This window comes from Mastacembelus armatus, chromosome 7, assembly GCF_900324485.2.
Source record: "Mastacembelus armatus chromosome 7, fMasArm1.2, whole genome shotgun sequence".
Classification (NCBI taxonomy): Eukaryota; Metazoa; Chordata; class Actinopteri; order Synbranchiformes; family Mastacembelidae; genus Mastacembelus; species Mastacembelus armatus.
Genome location: NC_046639.1, coordinates 3,599,273 through 3,623,072, shown reverse-complemented (window position 1 = coordinate 3,623,072; position 23,800 = coordinate 3,599,273). Strand labels below are relative to the sequence as shown.

Below are 23,800 nucleotides of genomic sequence, written 5' to 3'. Positions count from 1 at the left end.
GGGCGTATATTATTATTATTTTTATTGTTGTTGTTTTTATGCCAGCGTGTTTTTACACACACGCTCCTAGTACAGCAGGTTTAGGGTTCGAATCCCACCCCGGACCTTTTCTGGAGACTGCATGTTCTACATGGGGTTTCCTACTCCCACAGTCCAAAGACATGTAGGCCAATTACCTGTAAGTGTGAGTGTTTGTGTGTATCAGCCCTACCACATTGCCTTACCGGAGTGTTTTGTTTTTTAAGAAGTTGTGGTTTCAGTTCAGCACTGAGCACTTCTATTTGTTTACTATTCACTCTCATCGTGTTTGTGTGTATAGTGTTTGTCTATTGTTTGCTTGTTATCATGTTTGGCAAGATGGACGCTGCTCTCTCTTAAACTGCAAAACAAATCTACCTACGGGTGTTAATAAAGGACCAGGATAAACAATGAATGGATGGATGGATGGAAATTCCCAGTCCGGCTGACTTTCCTTAATACTCATTTTAATTCACCCACCCTTCTCCCTAACTCCTTCCTGCCCCCATTGTTTGGAGCTCCATTTGCCTTCTGGGTAGTCAGTGCTCGGTGTGATTTATAATAGAAAAGATCTTAAAAGCAAAACTCTCTGTCACCCTCCTCCTCCTGTCTCGGAGAGTATGGAGGCAGGTCCCACTTCTCTCCTCACCAGCTTGATAAATCTTTTACGCGTCTGCGGGCTGGTTGAGGGAACACTTCACATCTCATTTCATCACACACTCCTCCGCTCTGCGCCTTTAAAGTACGGCTGCGCTCCTCTCTCTTCCGACGTCCCAAGCCGCCCTGCCCACCTGCGTCCAGGCGGGTCCCAGGAGGAGATCCTCCCCCCGTGGCCAAAAATAACCAGCGGGTATTTATGGAAACCGGCGATCAGGCATGAAACAACTTATTTCATCATGAAAGCTCAGAAACCGACAAATTACGCTGAAGCTTAAACGTCACACTAATGTACCCACCGGCATCTGTCCAGTTTTTAGTGCTCTGATAATAAATAGCTTGTGTCTCTTCCAGTAATTTTACTAAGAAGCCTATAAATGATTGATCAGACAGGTGGAATAGAGTAGTGTGTGTGTGTGTGTGTGTGTGTGTGTGTGTGTGTGTGTGTGTGCGTGTGTGTTTTGTCTCATTCTTGGGCACATGCTTTATTGCGTTATGTAATCTGTGCGTTCAGCAGTCAGGTGGCGCATCCTGCTGAGCGTCTCAGGTCTCTGACTGTGCACCTGACTTGAAATGTGTTGAGGACTGGAAGGCTAAATATTTTGCCAATGGAAATTTAGTGACAACAGTTTAGTCATTTTTATGTCAGTATCATATATGGGGTATGTTGTTCCTGACAAAACCATCCTGACTCAAGACAGTTAGTAAATGGAGTAACCATTTGTGTGTGTGTGTGTGTGTGTGTGTGTGTGTATACTCAGGACAGGAGCTAATCTTTTTGTAAAAGCTGTCATAGTTTAAGAACCACTAGTAGAATACGTTACTAACTGTTATGCACTACTTCCTGTATGAAACTCATTCATTTGTAACTGCATTTTTAATGACAACATGTTTTCTGAATGTGTGCTGTAAAAAACTGTCTGTGTGTGTGTGTGTTTGGGTTGGTGGGTGGGTGTGAGAGAGAGTGAGACTGACAGAGAGGACAGGCTGAAATAAGGTCACTGTTATAGTTCTATTAGAAGCTTTGATGGAAGTTCTCCTTGTGTTCCCATTTTCACCATTTTGCCCGACACCTCCTTCTCAACTCTCTGTGTGTGTAAGTGGGTGGGTGTGCGTGTCCAGAGCACTTCTTTCATGACAAGTGTGTCCCGGCCCTCGGGGGCTGCTGTTCTCCACAAAGACACTAATGTGAAGTGACAGTGCAGCCAGTGGTGAGCTGCTCTGAAGGGACCTGCATTGTGGACGAGACCCAAGAGTCTGGCTCGTAGTGGGCAACAATATAAAAAAAATGAAAAGGACAAAGCCTTTTCTCTCTTTCACAGAGACTGAGGCTGTCACTTCTTTCTGTATTTTCCTTCTGTTTCTCTTCTCACACGTTTTGGCGCTCAGACACACCAGCAAAATTCCTCATGCACACACAGTCAAGTCTGTTTTACTATCTAAAAGCCAATTCAGATTTTTAAGTTCACAGAGACGCAAGAGAAAAGCAGATTCTTACTTTGCTTACATCAGTCAAAATGACTTGTTTTCCTCAGATTATTGTGTTGCAATAGCAGTTTGCTTATGATGTCATTATTCAGCCTGCTATGCTGTATTTCACCAGTGGAGCTGCTGCGAGACACAGAAACAGCACACAGAGTTTTGCATTGATGCAACTTATACCTACTGTGGCAAATAAACTAATGTTAAACCATCAGCAAAATACACCAGTCCCTTTCAACTCTACACTGCCTTCATCAACACCATCTAACCCATATAGCTTTACATTACAACCACCACTGGCTGCCCAGCAGACACATGAATGCTTTATTTAACCCTGTGCTTATAAAAAATTAAGATTATGAATCTGTAGGGCAAAGTGTCATCTGTTTTTTTTCCCCATTATTTTGGCACGAAGAAAGTTCCAGACTCAATGAAGAATAAATACAGAGGCTATTATGAGGAGCATGTCAATAATTTATAATGGGATTATGCTTTAGTGAAGAAATACTGGGCCACAGAGCAGTTGGTGTTATTCCAACACATGCCGCTTGAAGGCGCTTGTCTGTGTGGTCGTTTTAATTGAATGGGTGCACTCACAGATATGTCAAGCCAGACATAATCCGGGAAGGTGCAGGAAATTAGCTAGATTTCTATCAAAATAAAAGCATGTCATTAGGTTGGATGCTGCTTTACTACAAATATCCTTTATCACAAATATGAAACTGCATTTTTAGAAGGTTTTTAACTTCGCTGTATTTTATAAACAGAATAAACAAACCTAAATCATATAAAACCTATTGTCTAGGTGAAAGCCAGAGGTAGAAAAAAGAAAAGTCTAGTTAGAGCGAGAGGCTTTTTACATCTAACCCAAAGAAATTTAGATCAATCTAAGAGATAAAACTGTTAAAGGCAGTTCCATCATACAAAAGGAGTCTTCATAACAAAACAATACAAAACAAAAACAAGAAAAAATGGTTTGCCAGTTACTCTGATTTAGTGTTTCTGAATCTTAGTTACTGAGACCCCTAGACATCTGAAATACAGTTAATTACATTGAAAAGCCTTTAAATTATATATTGTGAGTTATATCAGGGCCCTGAGATGGACTGGTGACCTGTCCAGGGTGTACCCCTGCCTTTCACCCAAAGAGAGGTGGGATAAGCTCCAGCGGATCCCTGTGACCCTGGTTAGGACTAAGTGGGTATAGATGATGGATGGATGGATGGATATATCAGTTATATCAGTAACATAACACATTCTTGTTTATTTTGTAATATGAATTTAATCAATATTATTCTTAGCATTCATTTGCTTATTGCTGTAAGATCGTTGTAATTGGTATTCTGAATTTCCCCCATGTGGGATGAATAAATTATCAATCAGTCAATCAATCAATCAATCAATCCATATGTCTATTTTCAATATCAGGTTAGAAATTAATTGAATATGAAATATTTTTTATATAGAATATATTAAGTTCATGTACACATGTTGCAAATTGCTATAGTTAGATTCAATGACATTTTTGCAGTTGTCAACTCTGAAATTAAAGAAAGCTGCACTAAGTTTTTATTTATTATTTTCTTTATTTTTACTGTTATTACTGTATTTTTTTATTTCCAGAGCTTTATGTTACATACCCCTCATTTGTTTTATTTTGAAAGGTTGAATCGGAAATCAGTTTGGTTAATGTGTCTGTCTTCACAGTAGTTTCTGTCACATGGTGCTGCCTGACAGAGCTGATGGAGCCAGATGAGAAAGGCAGGAGGCGAGCCCCTCCGGTTGCGCGTCAGCATCCCCTCAAATAGGAATCCGCTGCTGTCACTTCTGCTCTACACAGAGAAACGGACGACAAAAACCTCGAAACATAAACCAAAGGCGAATTTCATTTGGCATGCATCTGCTTTTCCATGTGAAGTCAAAGAAGAAGAGTAAGGGGAGGCAGTGAGAAGGCTGGAGCTGTTCAAAGAATGACAGTGAGGATCAAGGCGCGCTGTCCCAGGAGAAGTCATCTGAAGAGCGGGCCGCGAGAGACCGGGATGCTCCTCTAACGCACCGGGGGGCGAGTGAGTAGCCTACAACACACCCCATTTCTGTCTATATCATTTAGGTTGCACTTTGGTGAGGTCTGGACAGTTTTGGACAGTTCTGTGTGCTTGTCCGTCTTGATCGCCTCTGAATTATGTCCTAGTCGATTCCACCTGTGTGGTCAGTCATTCACAGGCTTCTTAGAAAAGTGCAGCCTAACCGGCTGGTCAGCGATGTGTGAAAGTTGCCGTGTTAATTTGGAAATGGTGCACTTTCCCCCTGCGCACACCCGTAACTTAATGCATCTTAATGCATGCACACATCAAGCTTTAATACCATGCAGTAATTAGGCGGTCGATCATGCTCCTTTAAAGTTTTGATTAGAGTGAACATGTGTTGCACACTGCGCCCTCAGTGTCAGTGGAAGGCTAATTAATAAAGACTCAGTTAGGGGCTCTCCTTTCACAGGCTCTCGTCATTAATCCGCTGATGGCCCGGAGGGCGTGGGTTGCTGCACAGTATGTGATGATAAAAGGAAGGCACCAGGCCTACTTCCACAGCAAAATGGATTCATTATGGACTTGGAACTGATGAAGTCAGTGACTGTTGGGTTCATTAGATGAGACATGTCAAACAGAAACACAGGCTTTTACTGTCAATTTCATTTTTACCAGTGACACTGAGGATTCTTTTTGGTTGTTGGTGAAGCTTCCCTGTTGTCTTAAATTAAGAGTCTAGCTTGAATGATGTGATTGCTAAGCGATATAGAAAGCTGTATTCATTCTGGCACAGTTATATATGTGATTCAGTCTGTAATGATTTTCTCACCTGTAATAAGCTACACAGTGAAGTGTTGGCTGTGCTGCTGAATGTGTGGGTGTGGGTGTGAGTAGAACTTCTACAGCAGGCTCAGTGCATGTAGATGAATGAAATCCACTTACTATGCAGCAAGGGTTCCCATCTCCAGTGTGTGTGTGTGTATTTCACCTCATTACACTCATTGTGTTGACTTAAGCAGGAGGGTCACCCCTGAGGCCCGTTCTCCCGCCTTATTGAGGAGTGATCCCCTGAATTACACCACACTCATGCCAGCTGCAGATATACAGGAGCGCAGTGGAATAAGCATTTCAGCTTGCGTGTTAAGTTCATGTTATGAAAGAAGCGTCATGTATAGATGTGATGCACATTTCCTGGCACAGATACGTCAGTGCATTACACAATCACCAGTGTGAAGCTTTGCCCCACTCACTAAAAGTGAGTTTTGCTGAGAGGTGCTTAACTCTTGAATCTCTTGTATTTCAAATTAGTGATGAAACTCCAGTTCTGGTTTTGCACCTCGGGCAGTTATGTTCACAACCTGTCCACACACACTTTGCATAGGAGCTACTCTATTCGTGGTTGTTCACCAAGCTAACAAAAAGCGTTTTCCCTTACAGCCTGTGTGCTGTATTTATCCCAAGGCATTCTCAATATTCTCCTTGTGTATGTACTGAACATCAAGCATGTCAAAATGCAGGCGCAGGGCCGAGCACTTTAAGGCAGAGTCAGCCTTCTGCAGAGGGTGACAGAACAGTCAGATGGCCCCCAGGGCATTGATGGACCCAAGGCGACAGGACTGGAGCGCTCCTTCCTCCTCCTTCTTCCTCCTTCCTCCTCCTTCGTCCCTCCTTCCTCTGTCTCCTTTCATCCACCCTTCGTCCCATCATCCCTTCCCGCCGTCCTCTAACAGAAATAAACACACACGCCTGAAACATGACTTCTTCCCATCCATCTTCTATTCATGCAAAAACACACACACACACACACATACACACACACACACACACACACACACACACACAAACACACACATACATACATTACATACATATATATATATATATATACATACACACATATATATATATATATATATGTGTGTGTGTGTGTGTGTTAACAAAAACAGAACATGATAAATAAAGCTCATTCTGATTCTGATAAACTTTGGAAAAGGTAGAATTTATGTCAGAGTTGTTCCATTAAATTGCAATAGATTATCCAGGTGTACTTAATAAAGTGGCCACTATCACTGTAAATAGCCAATGCTCTCCCTTACACACCATCACAGTGGCATTGTCCTTTACACATACGTCATATTGTACTCTAAATGTGTGCAGCGTGAAAGAAAAGACAATTTTAAAGATCAAGCAATTACATACAAATATCAAAGAAAGATAGAAGTAGAGGTGACCAGACACTGTTTGTGACTCAGCTCCATAAACACACCCAAACAAGAAGAGGAAAATAATAGAGAGAGTTGGAGTTGTTAGACTGTTTTGGATGAGTAAACAGTGAGTCCACATACACAATATTTGAATACAGCAAGGCATATACTGCCAGCTGTGTGTGACTGAGAATGTGTAGAGTGTATAAAACAGAACTATAGTACTCTGTATCTTAGAGTAAATATTTATTACTTACAATCACGGTGTGCGAGTTTGATTCAAACATAAAAAGTACTGAACTATCATTTCCTGCTTTGCTCACAGCCTTTAAAACCATGAAGAGGAGAAGGTAAAGAATCAGACAGATCATGTTGCTGCTGACCTTGCCCTGAAGAAACTGGATGGATTTTAAGTTGCTCTTTAATGTTCGGTGGCTTGATTTAAATTCCCCTTGAAGCCCAAGCATTGCGTAGATACGGGCTTTGTTGGTAAGAAAGCTTTAAGCCAATCAGAAGCTGATTTTCAACCTTCCCGATCACTTAAACTATCTTTCTTTCAAATAAAACACTTTCTTTAATACTTCCCGGCACATGCACAGTCATTCTTTTGCACACACATCATTTCATAGAGTTTCATACTACTCAGTCATCCACACACACTACTGGTGACTACATGCACTTTAACTTTACTCAGACATACTGTAATTTCCATTTTACACTCACACCATCATTTTCTCTTATAAATAGTGTAATTATTTGTCATACAACCTACCACTCTGTCTGATACATGTTATACTTACAGAGAGAGTGTATAATGGTAGGTTTGTGAGGATTATAATGTTTATAGGAGAGAACAGAGTAGCTCTCAGTTACTAATAGTTTGAAAATGTCCATCATTGTCTGTTGCCTTTGGCTGTTTGTAAAAGAAGCACAGTGCTTTACAGATCACAGAGTAAATGGGCCGTGAATCCTCTAAGAGTGCATGTGCATATGCGTGTGTGCATGTCAGCTGTGTGCAAAATAGCTGAGGGATTGGGGGGCCATAGATTGGCCAGTCAAACCAGGCAGATGTGCCCCAGCCTGGATTTGGAGTGCAGAGCCTCAAACCGACCTGCCACCCAACATTAGTGCCATGGACCCGTGACCAAAGGGCTCAGGGCACCAAAACTCACTGTCTGCATAAAATGCTCTCAATTATTAATGCTGTGTATAGGGCAATAAGAGGCACTGAAGAGTCCAAGAGAGGAAACAAGGAAATGGGCACTAAAGAAAAAAAAGGAATAGGTGACAGATTCAACAAGGGATGACAAGCAGAGGGATGTGGAATGCATGAATGCAAGGAATTCCATTTACATAGTTTTCCTTTTTACATCTGTGTAATTCAGTGGTAAACTAAACACTGACAATGAGTACACACACTATAATACCATATTTAAACAAAAAAGATCACCATAGCAACCAGAGATCAAAATCAAATGATGGTGCAGCACATCTATGATAGTCTCAATTACTCTTCTCATAGGAAGATGAAAAGAAAAAGCAAATTACCTTCGTAACCAATCTCACTAAATCTCAAAATTCATAGCAATTCTCATCCTGATTTTTCAATCTATATTTAATTGGATTATATAGAATCCTCCTTATTAATACTCCAGTGCAGTAGCATCCATCATCTCAGTGTGCACTAACTACATTTCATATAGTATTGCAACAGCTTGCCATTAGAGTAGGAGCACTGTAATTCATAAGTATTGATTCATGTCTCAGTAGCATTACAGCCTAATGTCCCTGAACACATCTATGCACAAGGGCAATCACAATAAATAAAACAAAGAAACAGTGATTTACATACAGACATGCTATGTCTAATGTGTTACAATTATAGAGCAAGAACATGAGATAAAATGCTTTGTTTCTGAGCACTGGAGCTCCATTCTTACATGTAGATAGTGCACTTCATCCTCTGCTCCCACTTAGAAGCCAGCTACGTGAACTGAGGGAAAACATTTTCCTCTGCTGAAGATTGTGCCAGTGTTTGGTGCTTTGTTAACTAGAAATGGAAGTTTGAAAAGCTGTCTAGGTCTCAGCAGCAAGTGAAACCGGAGATTAAAATGGAGGAATCCCCTAGAAAATATTCCTTCAACCCTCAACTCACTTTTAGCATTACACTGCTCTTTGATTTTTTTAACCTTTTGATAATGGCATATCAAAAGAGATATCTTTAAAATAAATGTGTATGGATTTTCACTTGTTATTTATTGTGGTCACTGTTCAGCTTCCAACCTAGTGTAGGTGCCCACTTAGTTTAAAGACCTGTGTGGATTTAATTTCCAATAATGTAAAAGTCTAAAAGGGTATCTGTGATTGTGCAGCATCTCGGTTTTAAGTGAAATTTGACTTAGCATGTCTTTTTCCAACACTATGAATATAGGGCATTGTGTTCAGCACCTCACTGAAAAAGCCTTCCAGCTGCAGACACTTTTGTTTTTCATTCTTATAGTTTGAAATTGTCTCTTCTTGTGGGTGGGGAAGTATTTATATCAACAAGCGTTTAATCTGCGTAAACAGAGCAAATCATCCGGGTCTCATTAGAGGAGAGGGGATGCTATTCTCTATCGCAATTCTGCTTTGTGTAACTGGTTTTCTAGCTCAGATTTAGGCTGATCGGCAACTTGGTGGGCGCAGATGTGTTTCTACAGAAGCCTACCAGCATACATCAGCTTCCATCAGAGTGGCAACAAACTAAGCTGGATGACAGACAAGTAGCTAAACTTTCTTATTCTATGGTGATGGATTCATAATAGAACTGAGCAGTATTTAGCTGTGTGTGTGTGTTTCTACATCTTCCTAAGCCATCTGTCTGTATTTGAATATGGACAGCATTATATAAATATTTTGTTCAAATATGGCAACACAGCTATGATATTCACATCAATATGAGCTGTGTGACTCTGCTGTAAACGTCTTCCTGTTCCAGACACAGCCAGTCATCGTAAGCACGGCGCACACTGGTGGGCGAATTCACCTTTCCAGCAGTAGCTTTTTATTGATTCCTCTGACAGTCACACAGGTGTTGGTGATGGAAGATCAGCGTCTGCACTCTTTAAGAGTACTGAGGACAACGGTGCATTCATGCTGACTGGTGTGTTTATTTATTCATTAACAGGCGGTTTGCTCCTTAGCTCTGCCTCAACGGACCATTTTCACCTGTTCCTGCTCCCAAGGTTTAAAACAGTGGTGCATGTGATATCAGAACTGCCTGGGGTGAGCAGGATTACACAAATACATACATACACATACACAGCAGCATCCGCCTCACCCCATGCCTTCCATGAATGAGTGAGACCTTAGGGACAGTGAAAGCTGCAGGAAGAATGAAGGGTGGAATCGAGGGCTCCAGGGACTGTGGCGAGGCAGATTCTGTATTGATTGGTTTAGTAAGAGAATCCTTGGGCTTTTAGTGGTGCTGCTTAATAAGAGGGGCTTGTGGAAAGAGAGATCATCATAAGCTGAACTCCACTCCAGAGGCTGCATTCGGCTTTAAAGAATAGTTCACAGCAGAGTCAAAACATGAGCAAGAGAGGGTTAATCCAATTAGATTATGGTTTTTGGCACTCAGCAAGATTTGGAAATATCTTTTTACACAAGGGCTGGTGTCAAACACGTTGGCTTGACATTTTCTCTATAAGGTCAGTTAGACAGTTCAAGTTTGCATTAGTGAAATAAAGGTCATAAACGTTTGTCACAGGGCTGATTGCAGGTGATCTTCCTAAATGGAAACCTCAGCAGCCAAAACTACACGTCTAACTATCACAGAGTGCATAGCACGATCACACAAGATCAATCTCCAGATCTTGCAGTGGGTTTGCGTGCTTGTTGCAGTGTAAATGTTGTGGTTTATGCATTGACAGTCTTTTTCACTGCACACACCGGATCTGTCTATCTTGGCGTTAAGTCAAGAGCCCGACTTCAGAGAAACACCGAGTTATTTTAGGAGGCAGCGGATTGTGTTAAGTGAGGAAGTGAAGTGACACAACTGGGGTTGAGATTTCTTGGTGCCTGAAAACCTTGAAAATATCTTTATTTAGTACCTCCCTCCCCTGACGCCTTGCAGATTGCACCTAGATCCTGTCAGATAATGGGTAGCTAAGGAAGCAGGTAGCTCATCAAAGCCTAAAGACACACAACTACGTTACTGACAATTCTGAATAGATTTTTATCAGGAAGACTGTTGTCTCTGTACGTAAGCCACTTTAAGTTGCGTAACTGCTGCAAAAAAGACATTTTTGTCATCATTTAGACATTTTAATACAGACGTTATTAAATTTGAAGACTGTTACCTACTGATATGACTTTGAAGAATCGGGAATTTATAATACTTTTTGTGTGTGTGTATATTATTGAAAGAGAGCTGGGACTATTTTGGGCTGTTTTTGATGATATACAGTAATGTTATTATTTATGTATTCACCTCCACATGAAAGAGAGCTGAGGTCCCAAGTGGTCTCTGTCTTTTTCTCTGACACACATTCTTTCTCTTTCAAACAAACACATACGCTTTAGTATTTTATGCGATGTGACCTATACACTTCCTCTATCACTCTGTCAGAACTGAGGCATTTCAGTGTAATTAGGCATGTCTGTGTTTGTGGTCTGTGTGCCGTTCATTGAGTTCGCATGTGCTTGCACTTGTTAAATGAAATGCTATGTATGTCCCCTTCATTCACCCATCTGATCAATAGCAAGCTGGACCTGCCACTTTGGTAGCTATCATGGTATCTCTGCTAACCCAATTAACCAGAGTGTGCAGTAACCTAATTATTCGAACCCATGCACTATATGAACCTAAATCTCATTTTCACAAACATACATCTCACTGCCATCAAGGATGTAAGGCCAGCAGGTCAAACAAAAGTGAAAATCACTACTGATATCATTTACTTCTTCCATACTGTGCAGCAATGCCTTTAAAATATTAATGTAACATAATGTTTCCTCACATTTTTCTTTTCATTGAAATCAATACTCTACTGAGAAAACTCACAGTGCTAATAACATGATTAGCACAACTAACTCTATCCAGACACTATGCGCAAATAAAAAGAGCCTAGCTGCAAGAGATCACTGAGTTCTACTGATCTCAGATAAGGCAGTGTAAGCCAAGCAGGGCCTGCAAAGACTAGTTGATCGTAGATGAGCAACTAAAAATGAATGACCAACTATTTTGATAATCAAATAATTGTTTTGGTAAGTTTCCAAGCAAAAACGCCAATAATTTGCTGGTTATTGCTTCTCAAGTGTGAGGATTTGTTGCCTGTATTTGTTGTACACAACAGTAACCTGAATATCTTTAGGTTTTAGACTGCTGGTCAGGTAAAACAAGACAAAACCAGGTGAAGACATCCATAGTGAAGCCAAATTGTTCAAACCTGTATGGGGATGTGCTACACAAGCTGCACTAGTCAAAGTAGCAAACAAGCAAAAACACTTGGAAAGAGGCAAGAGCACCACATCATATATAAAATTCCCCAGGTAGCTGGAAGTACAAGGCAGTCAGTCAAAAGGAGACTTACAATAAATAAAAGCTTACAGAATTCAATATACAATATGTAGTAGCTCAGCTCATATGTTTTGTAGGCAGTATGTGGGATAGATTTCTCACAGAGAAAACATCAGTGCATTGAAAAAGTTGAACGTATTGAGATAGATATCAGCTATAATAAACAGCAAAACCCAGTGTGGGAGCACATAAATAATAAGAATATATAGTTGCAGGAATGTGCAAAAGTATAAAACATATTTTTTACGGTAAATGTACAGTATAACTTAGCAGTAGAAGAAATTTGAAGCATCCCAACTGTAGTAAAAAATAAGTATTAGAGGAATGATTCTTCCTACCCTGAGAAGTATAGGACAAAAACATATAAATTATAGATTAGATTATGGTAAATGCTCAAATTATGAATATTATGTAACAACAGCTAGTCTGATGGCATAAACAAGCACAATCATAAAAATAGACCCATCTTTAAATGCATTGCCAGATATACTACCTATTGAAATTAGGTAGAAGAATGACACTTGAGAAAAATCACCATTTCACCTTAGTGTCTAGTGTTTATCCAATAAGCTTCTCTCTGCTCTGGTGTCTATAATATGTGGTCATTTTATGAAATAAAGTCTGTGCTTTTTATTTCATGTAAATAATGTTTCATTGCAGTCCTTAAATGAGTTTAATATAGAATCATTTATTTAAACCAGGGTTGAGCAACCTTAAAGGTCCACTGTCCTGCTTGTGTTACAACTATCTCTGCACCCAACCAGCATCCCAAGCCCAGTAATATGCCATTTATCATCAAACACCACTTAACCAACCTAATGACATGAGATAATGACCTTCTAACCAATAGAAGTTATGACTTTCAGCTTTAAACGCCATGTATCATTTTCAGTATAACAGCAGGCATTTCAGCCTGCTCATATTAGTCATCTGTGACTTTTCTACTGTGTCAGAGGCTGTGAGTAGTGTAATGGATGAGCAGGCGTAGTAAGTTGGCAGAAGCTATGCTCGAGTGGAGGTGGAAGGTAGGTGGCCTTGAACAAGAAGTGTAAGGAGAGGCAGCATGACTCACCTAGAGAGGAGCCTGTATACTCCATTGAGAAGCAACCCACAGAGCTCTCTCTCCTGTCTCCTCTCCATCTGTGGTGCTGTGTAGGATAGTCAGCGAGTGAGAGAAAGTGGCAAACATGTATGTAGGTTAACATTTCAGAATTCACCTGGGGTAATGGTTTTTCCGTACGCGGCTATTGTTGAGGCTGACCTGGCTTTTAAAACTGAATCAAATCGATGGCTTCTCTGTCTGAGGCTGGGAGGGAGGAGCAGGGCAGCCTCTCTCTGTCTTCTCTGTCTGCACAACCATAACACTTCTCAATGGGCACTAACCACCTTTCAGATGGAAATGGAACATACAGTGAAAATTGGACACACAAAATTGGATGCAATATTTAGTGACGGTTGAGGGGTGTGTCACACTATGGTGTTGTTTTGTCAGTTTAGCTTTTACATTTGAGGTTAGTATCATAACGTGTTGCATATCAAGGCATGTCAAATTGGATGCAAACTTGCAAGTGCAGAGAACGATTCACCAAAACCATGGGGGCGTGTGCTATAGACAGCATGCTGACTAACAGTATACACTTATTACAGTACCAGTTTATTGTTCTTATGCCTCTTCTTCTGTCACCACGCCTTTACTTCCCACCTGTCTCCCTAGCCCTCATTAGTTTGCTTGCAAACACACATGCAGATTCAGACAAACTCGCTAAGGGGGTGGATTCCTAAGTTGCTGACATAGAAAGCAAATGCTATGATCAGATTGAGTACTGACTCAATCCCGTAAAGCCCCTGGGAATGGTTTAAAATAAATCACTCATAGACGCTGCGTGTGCTAAAGATTAAAGTGGAGGGACGTGTGTGTGTGTGTGTGTGTGTGTGTGTGTGTGTCTCAATGTGATCTGTCAAAGTAAGACAGCTAAGTTTGTCGTGTGTGTGTATATTCTGTGTTTCTGTAAATATACTGCAGGTATATAATGTCTATGTGTCTGTGTGAGAGTTACCAACTGTAAAGCTGATGAAAAGAGCCACTAGGCAGGTGTGCTGTGGTAAATGGTTGCGTGAAAGTGTCGACATGTGTAACTGCTCCAGTAATCTCTCCAGAGTCATCCTCAGGGAAATAAGGGCAGCAGCAGAAGCACAGATAGGCTGCCTCTGACTAAGAGTTATGTATCTGTCATCTATGTGCACATTTTCACTTGTTTTAAGTCAAAGATTATCGGGAGATGCAACAGATGTGCAATATGAGCAAAATGTCTCCATGTAAAAAAAATTGTATGTGTACTGTGTGAACGTGAATGACCATGTATGTGCATGGAACTTGACTTGCATTTTTGTAATACCTAACAATATATGGTTCAAGATTTGTCTTTAGATGCACATGTACATATGTGTATGTATGTCTTTGTGCATAGATGTGTGTGTGTGTGTGTGTGTGTGTGTGTGTGTGTGTGTGTGTGTGTGTGTGTGTGTGTGTGTGTGTGTGTGTGTGTGTGGGTTTGTTTAAGACTTCCTAGGACTCCATATGGTGTCAAGGGTGACGGGGCAGCACTCAGCAGCTGTTTGTGGACTTACTGCAGCACACACTGAGTGACACTTTACTCTGGAAAGGTCTGTGGCTAAGTGGACTTCTCCCCATAATCACAACATGTACAGCACAATACACCCACTGTGTTGTAGTTTGAATCCACTCAGGTCACCACCTCATTCACATACCATGCCTCATCACTTCTGTACTTTATGTTTTGTCTTATGCACTTTTTTCATGGAACAAAAAACTGGAAAAATATGTGTGGGAAAATAAGAAGTACCAGCTATCAATTACAGATTCAAAATGTTGTGTGAACAAGTCACTTACAATGAATTCTAAGCTGAACACCACAGCAGCTGAATTTCTGTTTTGCTGGTACTTTGAAAAGTCTTTTTCTTTGTAACAATTTATTGAGCTAGAGAGGACTGGAAGGTGCACAGTTGGGTTAGAGGGAAGATAAGAGAACTAATTCCTTGCCTTTTCTCCTTCTGCTCTTTGATCCTCAACTCCCGCCTCATATCGCTTTGATTGCCCTGTTTATGACAGCTCCTTTTCCTTTTCTCCCCTTGCCTCTTACCTCTCCTACTGTGTGGTGTGGCATGTCAGCAGTTCATCTTCTCTTGGAGGTCTTCTCACACATTCACACATAGATATGCACACATAGAACACACACTCTGAACAAGACACATCCGCCCACTTCTTTATAGAGCTAAAGTGAGTGCACCAGCATCCGCAATGAATAATTGAGTTATCTGGCTCCGTGCAGAAATAGCAATCTCCCCACACAAGTGTGAAAACATCACTTGCCACCGGAGACCTGGGAACTGGTGCTGCCATGTGGGACTCCACGTGTATGTGTTTCTGTTTGCATCCATGCTGCTTTGACTTTTGTGGGGTTTTTTAAACATTTGCAATCCTGAAGTCATCAGATGTTGCATTCATGGATCTAAGCCTCAAATAGAAAACATAAGAGTATGATGCAAGTATACCCTTAGAAACTTAAAAATCACATTATTTGTGGATCCAAAATAAGGGGGCACACTATTAATCCCTCTGTTATATGTTTCTTTTTTTACATCAGTTGAGTTGTAGTGATCCCTGTGGGCTGCTATAAATTATTTGAAGGAGTGTGTGACCCTTGAGTGCTTGAGTCTGCCTTGAGTCCATCTCATGCAAGAGAAATATATTAGTTTTTTATTACAACACACACATGCTGAAGCATAATGGTGTATCTTAGACAGTATATTAAGTTAGTTTAGGAGGTCCAGTCTATGGAATCCCACACAAGAGGAAAACAATAAGTCCTTTGTGAAACTTATAATGTACTTTTGATGTGTGATAATGTAGTGTTAATTCAATACTGTTACATTTATGTTGCCATAGTTAGTGGGGCTGCTGCATTGCATTACTGATTAGTGTTTCTAATAATATCTCCATTTAAGATAAAATAGGTCACTTAGTGTAGTAACATCATTGTTTCTAGTAAACATGCAGTGAATTTTTATATGAAGTCACTAAAATAAGAGTGAGAACTATTTATACAACCTGGTTTGATTGTCATGACGGCACTTCTGGATATTATTGTAGCTGTTTAAATTCTCATAACTAGAGCTTAAGTCTTGGAGAAGATTAACCTGATGTAAATCAGCTACGAAACCTTGCATATACTCTCCGTGCGGGTGACTCCCAGGAGTCCTCTGAATCAATCCGAACGGTGACATGACAAAGCTGAGGGAACAGAATCCCAGCAAGATGACAAATAAGGCCAAATCTGACAGGCGAATCCTCAGAGCAGTGTCACAGTTTGACAGATCCTTCAGCAGACAAGTGCAAGCCAACGCCCTTTGCAGCAGCACCATTCATTCATGCTATTTCATAACACCGCAGTCGAAGTGATCACAGTAGCAAGGCTGCATGAAATAATCTACCCATTGTCATATGTGCAATATGATAGATACATACTACTGTACAGTCTTAGAGTGAGGTTAGGTTAAATAGCAGGGTTCGGGTTAGTAGGAGTCCTGACCTATACTGTTGGTTCTCTGTGTAGTGCAGGAACTTGGACCTGGGGGTAGAGACAGCCAGCTGTTAGATCTAAAAGCTCAGAGCTCCGTTATGGGGCGACAGCAGCAGATTAAACAGAAATCCCACTGATCCAGCCCACACACTTACTATCCCCTCTCCCCCTCCCCCTCTCACACACACACACACATCCATCATCACATCCAATAAAGAGGTATTGCAATGGGTGACCACTTTATCTCAGCTAGGCAGTGATGTTAAAGAAATTGGGTCTGTATGTGAAACTGTCTGCTGCCATAATAGGTAACAATCAAGAGAAGCGTGAGGAGGAAATGGAGGCTGAATGTAGGGGGTTACATCTGGGGCATGCTGTCCCAAGATGGACAGCTTCAGCAGCTGCCAGCATGGATGTGGTTGACTGTGTGGCTCCTGAGATGATACTGACATTATCAACATACATGTGATAGAAGGAGATGATGGAGAGTGTGCAGTTTCATGTAGCTATGAAAGTGTTTGCTTGTGTCTGACAGTGTGTTTGCACTGGCAGTTATGCTGCAGCGCCTGTGACTGAGATTTAGCAACAGTGCGTAGTTTGGTTTCAGGCTAAATGAAGTGAGCTTCAGGCCTGTGGTCTCTGCTCCCTCTGCGTTTTCGACAGGGTTAAGAATCTTTAGTGTGGAAATTGTCATTAATCTGCTCTGCACAGACAAGTCGGGCAGAGCTGGGAATATCAAAACATGTAGGAAGAAGTCTCCCTGGATCATTTGAAATCCTGTTTGGATGTTTCACTACATTGCAGCTAAAAGATTGAGCCATTTCCGCTCCTGTTTTTCTGCGTCTATCTCACTCATTCTTTTGTTCTGGTGTTGTTTTCCTCTTCCTCTCCTCTTTCTCTTTCTTTTTCTGCCTTTCTCTTTTCATGACGTTCTTGCTGTGACTTCTTTTTCTCTAGTCTGCCTGTCTCCCTCTCGCATCTTCTCTTTTTGGTGCTAGCTGGGGGATTGGGAGGGTTCTTCCAAATTGGCACACAGATGAATAATGCATCTAAAGCAAAAGCAGAGAGCTGGGGTTGGATATATCTGTCTGTCAGACTCTTTCTCTGTATTACAGTTATGTAGGGAGTTGGGCTGATACATCAGAGGAGAAAAAAAACATGTTCTTTACCCAGCTTCTCATTTACTTTTCCTTCTGTCATTAACTTTTTTGTTGTTGGTAAATGTGTGCATGCATGGTCACAGAACACTGTGGGTATCGTGCAACTTGCGCACTGATACACGCTGTGAAGGATTCTTGGATATTGGTAAGTTTTTCGACAAGGCTGTTAGTTGTTTTTCTACAACAGACATACATAATGAATGTGTGGGATTTTGATTTCATTTGATTCGGTGTCGCTGCATGCATGAGTTTGTGCGTGCATGTTTGAGTATTTCTTGCTATTCCCAAACTGCGGTGTTAAAAAGCAAGCTACGCTCATGAGCATGAGCTCACAGTAGCACCATCATTAAAGTAATGAGTGCAAAGTTAGTACTGAAGTCAACCATAAACAGCGATAGAGAGAGATAGAGAGCAAGAAACGGGGAGAGAGAGAGAGATCCCCACTCCCATAAGGATAAATCTTAAATCCTGAATGTTGCTTCTGACTCATTCTGGTTAATTAAGTCGAGTCAAGTAAGAGGAAAATGGGGTCTTGCCTTTCCTGAGTCTGTAGGATCAGCACTATACTGTATTTGCAGCTTATGAAGTCTCTCACTGGAACTGTCCTCTGTGCACTCAGGAAGCAGAGATAGAACAAACTGTATCCAGTCTATTTCTCCTGTTTTCATTAGCTTGACCTGCGCAGCCTCTTTGCACATATGTGCCCTCCGGTTTTAAATTTTACTTGCACCAAGTGTAAATCCTCCCATTCAGCATCGGGTTTCATGGTACATGCATCCTAACGGTTTTATTTATCACACTTTATCATTTAGTCCCCATTTATGGTAAATGTTATTTGCACATCTTCTTCTCAGCAGATAAAACACACATAGAGAGAAACAAAGAAATCTGTTGAGCAACCTTTGGGATTTTCTTTGTTGTTTTATGGTGGAAAGATTTCACCATGTGACACAAGATGAGGCAAACCAGTGAAATGTCAAAATTCTGTTTTACTCCAAAAATAAAACAACACATGGGTTGCCTTCTGAGGACATCATAAGCACACGATTGAGTGTGTAGCAGATAAAACAAACAGTTCTCTATACCCAACAGCAACTGGAGTAGAGTTGCCAGCTGTCCTCAGCTGAGAATAGAAGAGTGTGTTTTACAAATGTTTATGTATTTAAGATTTGATTTTTTTTTTGTTTTACATACTGATCATCATGACAGATGATATGGCAGCAAACAATTCATTTTTTTTTATAAATGACACTGTAATTTTAATGAGGCAGAACAGATGTTAGTGTTGGTCAGAAGTTAAAAACGGACACAGGATCCTTAATTCAATAAAGTGAATCTGATGTGGACTATTTTGTGTTGTTTTCAGCCTCAGATCAAATACCATTTGGTAATCTAGTGAGTTTACAAACAGCAGGTGCATGGGCTTGACTCAGGCAACACTGGCACAGAAATGAAGGGGTATGTCATTGGTATGTCTAGTTGTGAAGGGTTTTATACGTCCTAACTGTAGAAGTCTGTGGAACAGAGAAATAAGCTACATCAGGCTTTGGATACAGAAATAATACTTGTTAGTTAGATTAGGCAGTTTTCGTCTTTTTTATAAGATTTGCTCATAATATAAAATACGGCCTCAATCTTTAAAATGACACGGCAATAAAAACCACAATGACATTTAAGACTTACTTAGTAAGACCATACACTCTCATTAAGAGAAGGATGTTTCACGTAGCTCTGAACAGGCTACAAATCATATTTGTTCTTGCTTATAAGATTAGAATGATAGTCCAGGACAAATAGCTCAGTGGGTTATGTTCACTTGATCTGTTATGTGACAGTTTGTAACAGGTCACTTTGGGATAGGCACTGAATTGCAAACTGAATTTCCAAGTGCCGCTACAAAGTCTTGGTTCTCAGTGTGGGTATGTGGGAGGCTTAGAGATAGGTATTGCAGCTGATGGCAAAAAAGTCATAGGGTTAAGCTGGGAACTCCTCTACCACCCCCTCCCTCTCCCTTTTTTCTTCTCTGTCTCCCCATCACTCCATGTTTTTATGCACAGTGCAGTGGTGTCCCGCGGGGCCTGAGATTGCCATGGACATGATGTGATTTCTCTTCTCCTCTCAGCTGTAATGTGCTGTAGTCCTGGCCTCTGATGAACTTGTCTTACAATGTTTAGAATACATGTTATTCTCTATACTCCACTCCTTCTTTCTGTAATTGCCATTTATTTCTGCCCAACATGGATTATGTGCGTACTGATCAGCAATCTTCAAATACTGTGATGAGGGGAGCGTTGGAGGGTCGGCTGCTTTACTGGCTGATGTCAGTTACAGTTTGGTGATTTGGTGATGAAGAGATGATGCAATTGATGATGATCTTTGTTTTTTAAAACATGTCAAGTGTCACATGTTCAGTTAATTAAATTCATTTTCTGAGCAAGAGTATACATTCGCTCATACACAAACAGGCCCTTCCTCATACTGTATCTGGGCGGTTTACTCCATTGTTGCCCTTGATAATAATCACTTAGTTGGATTTATCCTAATGTGATGACAGAGAGTGAAAGCTGTGCTCAGGAACATGACGGGGACATATCGGCCTTGTGAATCTCTGGCTACAATTAGGAAAATTGCACGGATGCTGTTTTCGTAAATCCAATGTGGAGAAGGAAAACAGGCTTTTTTGGGAGTCTTTATGTGATAAGTACGGTCAGTCAGTACAGCTTTGGGTGACAGATACAAGGCACAGAAAACACATGTGTGAAACTGAATTAAAGGAAGTGGGATGTTCTTAGGTAAAGACGCGCACAAGGTCATAAGGGTCATATACTGACTGAAACGTAATATACAGCGTTTAAGCACTTTTGGTATTTAGCGCCATTAAAACTCTCATCAGTCATGTGACGTGACCAAAGTGTAGCTGAGAAAATACCAAACTTACTTCTGTGGAAAATACCTTAAATATATTTCAGAGGAACAGGTTTACATTACTCTGTATCTGTAATGCTTTGGCAGTAATTACAACACATATTGAATATATACATTTATAACCAGTTCATATTTTGTGCAACTTTTGTCTCAGTAGATATTAAAGTCAATTTGGTTCAGTTGTTTTGCTCTTTGAGTAAAATTCCACCCAGCACATGGAGCTAAACCTGTCTTGACTATTGAAAGCATTAACACTTCATACCAGCTCATGATGTAATCCAAAACGTAACTGGGAATCTAAATGTCATCCTTTAAGTGTAACTGAAATGAGGTTACACTTATTTTTAAATTAAAAAAAAAAGTCCCACTTATTAAGTAGTGCTGCGATCCAAGTGACCCCCACTGAGATATTTTTCAGTCAAGAGCATTATTTATAAAACAGGTCTTTGGTAAGGAATTATACATTAAAAAGTCAAATTGAACAGAAAACATTGCAATATGCATTTATTCATTTGCACGAGAAAACTAAAGAGAGTAGAAAATTGTTACCATTTTTAAAATTTAACCTGCGTGTGACGAGGTTGGGTAGAATTGTGATAATAGATATTCAATACAGAAAAGGTAACTGGCAGAAAAACTGAAAATAAACTGGAGTCTGTTTAAACTGAGAGCTGAAAAGGCTCTAAACCTCAGCAACAGTTTTTTTTTTTACACCTAAAAAAAAAGCAGATTTTCTTTTCAATAGACTATTTTAAGAGCAACCAGGAGTAGAAACTAAAATTAGCTTCTGTTGAACACATACTACATAAAGAAAAGGCTGCAGACTCTTTTAGACCCCAGTTGGACATATAAAGGTTAAACAATACGTTGGATTTCATTGTTGTGTCATTGGCTGTGGCTGTGTTTGTAATTGTAAGAATTGTAACACAGTGCTCTGTGTGTGTGTGTGTGTGTGTGTATGTGTGTGTGTTCTGCTCTGTGCCGTGCCTGTGATCTCAGAGACACACAGATGAAACCTTCCACCCTGTGGTTGCGCTGCACCGCTGCATCCTGCTCACTGCTCTACCAGCTCTGCTGCCTGCATCCGCCCCTCAACGTGTCTTCGCAGCTCTCGCTTTGACCTCATTATCTCCATCGTTATAGTCAGTATTAGTAACTGCACCCTTCGTCATCATCATCATCATCACTGACATCTTTATCATAATCACCTCCAGCGGCAGGCAACAATAGGGCTATCACCACTATAGTCATGATTCTCAATATGTTGTTATCAGTGTCATTATTCTACCCATAATGTTCTGAAATGAAGACAGATGCTGGAATAAACATTCTTGCACCCTAACTGTGTGTGAGCGAGCGTGCTGCAGGGGCGTTGTGCATCGTGCAGAAGCTGCCTCTCCTCCTCCAGTCTTGTTCACCACTTGTGAGCTTCACATGATGCTAAGTGTGCTGCTATACGTGCGCTCCCATCTTGCATTGTGTTCGCTGGCAGTTCAGAAACGCACCCTTTGTACGAGGTTCTTGTCTGAATATTGAAGAAGGGGGGCTGACAAAATGCAGGCAAAAAAACAGACTGCTGATGACCTCTTTCTCATTGCCTCCTCCTCTTCCTTCTTTTCACTACTCTCTCTTTGTGCCTCCCCCCCTCCCCAAACACTCATCGCACATTCTCCCAGGCTTCCCTGCTATTTCTCTCACTGTCTTCATCTTCATCCTTTTTTTTTTCTCTTCCCTCCCTGACTCTTTATTACACCTTTCCCTCCCTGTTGTGCTCTGTGCCCTGTTGTCTTCTGTCTTTCTCTGTCTTGCATCTTCTCCAACCTGTCTGTCCTTTCATCCCACTCATTTACTCCTGTGTCTCATAACCTTTCCTTTACCCTTCCGTTTCATTCAACCTCTCCCTCTTGTTTTTCCTCTCTCTGTGGCATTGAACGTTGTCTGCCTGCCTGTCTGACTATTCCATAAAGAGCTGTCTGAGGCCTCTGCTCTGCTAATTCATTCGCCGTGCATCGCCTCACATATCTGCAGGGTCAAGCAGGCAGACAGACAGAGAGAGAGAGAGAGGAGGAGAGGAGATCTGGAGAAAGGGAGGGGGACCAAGAAAAGAGGACATGGAAAAAGCAAGATGCAGTTTTATCTCCAAGAAAAAGAAAGGCAGAGCCAGATCCTGTGGTGGTAGATTTCCGAATCTCTCTCACTCACACAACATATACAGTAGCTGTCCATGACCTGCTTCTGCTCACTGCTTGCATTGCCATTTTGATCCCTGATGTTCAGCTTTTTCTATAATCTAATAGTTTCATCACAATGCTGCTGTTGTCTTTGTTGCAAAGGAATGTGCAGCTTGTGTAGTGTATATGTGTGTGTGTATTGTTCTGCCTCTGGGAAATATGCAGCACAGTGAGTGCAGGTAATGACAACTAAATGTCTTGTGCAGATAAATTAGTAATTGTAAACATGCTCTGTAGCTGAAATCGAACATAGTTTCAGTTCATGTAATATTTTTTTAATTCTACTCAAAAATGAGGCTACACAGCTCTTTGTGAGTTTGAACTTATCCTACTTATTACTTTACTTTGTGGACATTTCTGCATCTATAAACTAGAACCTGTTCCACCACAGATACTAGTTCCTGCACATAGTTGCTGGTATATTTACAGCCAGTGTCTACCTGGTGTCATATCTAAATGAACAGATGACAAAGCCAATAATTCATATTATTTATGAATTAAGACTTAATCGATCAAGCAAAACGCTCTGGATAATTAGGCCTATGGTCAAAGGACACAGAACTGCCACAGACACAATAAAACCTGTAACTGTGGTATGGGGTGTTTTGGACAACTAGACTGACTTGGTGTCCTGGCACTGTAGGATTTACAAATTAAATCCTGATTAGACTGAACATGGCAGCTAATTGTGAGAATATAATGAACTTCACAAAATCAACACAATATATCTGAATTTACAAAACACCATCCCACTAATATTAGCTATTTTACCAGACAGTGGTAACAATAAGGTTATCCAAATCAGATATTACTAAACTGTATACGCTGAAGCTATATTTCTCCATGCATACAAAATGTACAGTATTGCATTATACAATATACTGTAACATAAGATAAATGTATATAACAAAGCAAACTATAGTGATAAAGTATTT

The 23,800-nt window shown here is 40.7% G+C and overlaps 1 protein-coding gene across 3 annotated transcripts in view; it reads left to right on the top strand.

Annotated features, from left to right (window-relative positions):
* The first annotated feature begins 3,895 nt into the window (after positions 1-3,895).
* LOC113145633 (uncharacterized) overlaps positions 3,896-23,800 on the top strand; it is a 34,152-nt gene continuing 14,247 nt past the window's right edge. For 2 of the 3 annotated variants that reach the window (XM_026332592.2, XM_026332590.2), the window contains exon 1: positions 3,896-4,223. The gene's annotated coding sequence lies outside the window, so the exon portion shown is untranslated. Of the gene's footprint in view, positions 4,224-17,538; positions 17,855-23,800 lie in introns of those variants that run through there. The other variant, XM_026332591.2, reaches the window with a different exon arrangement.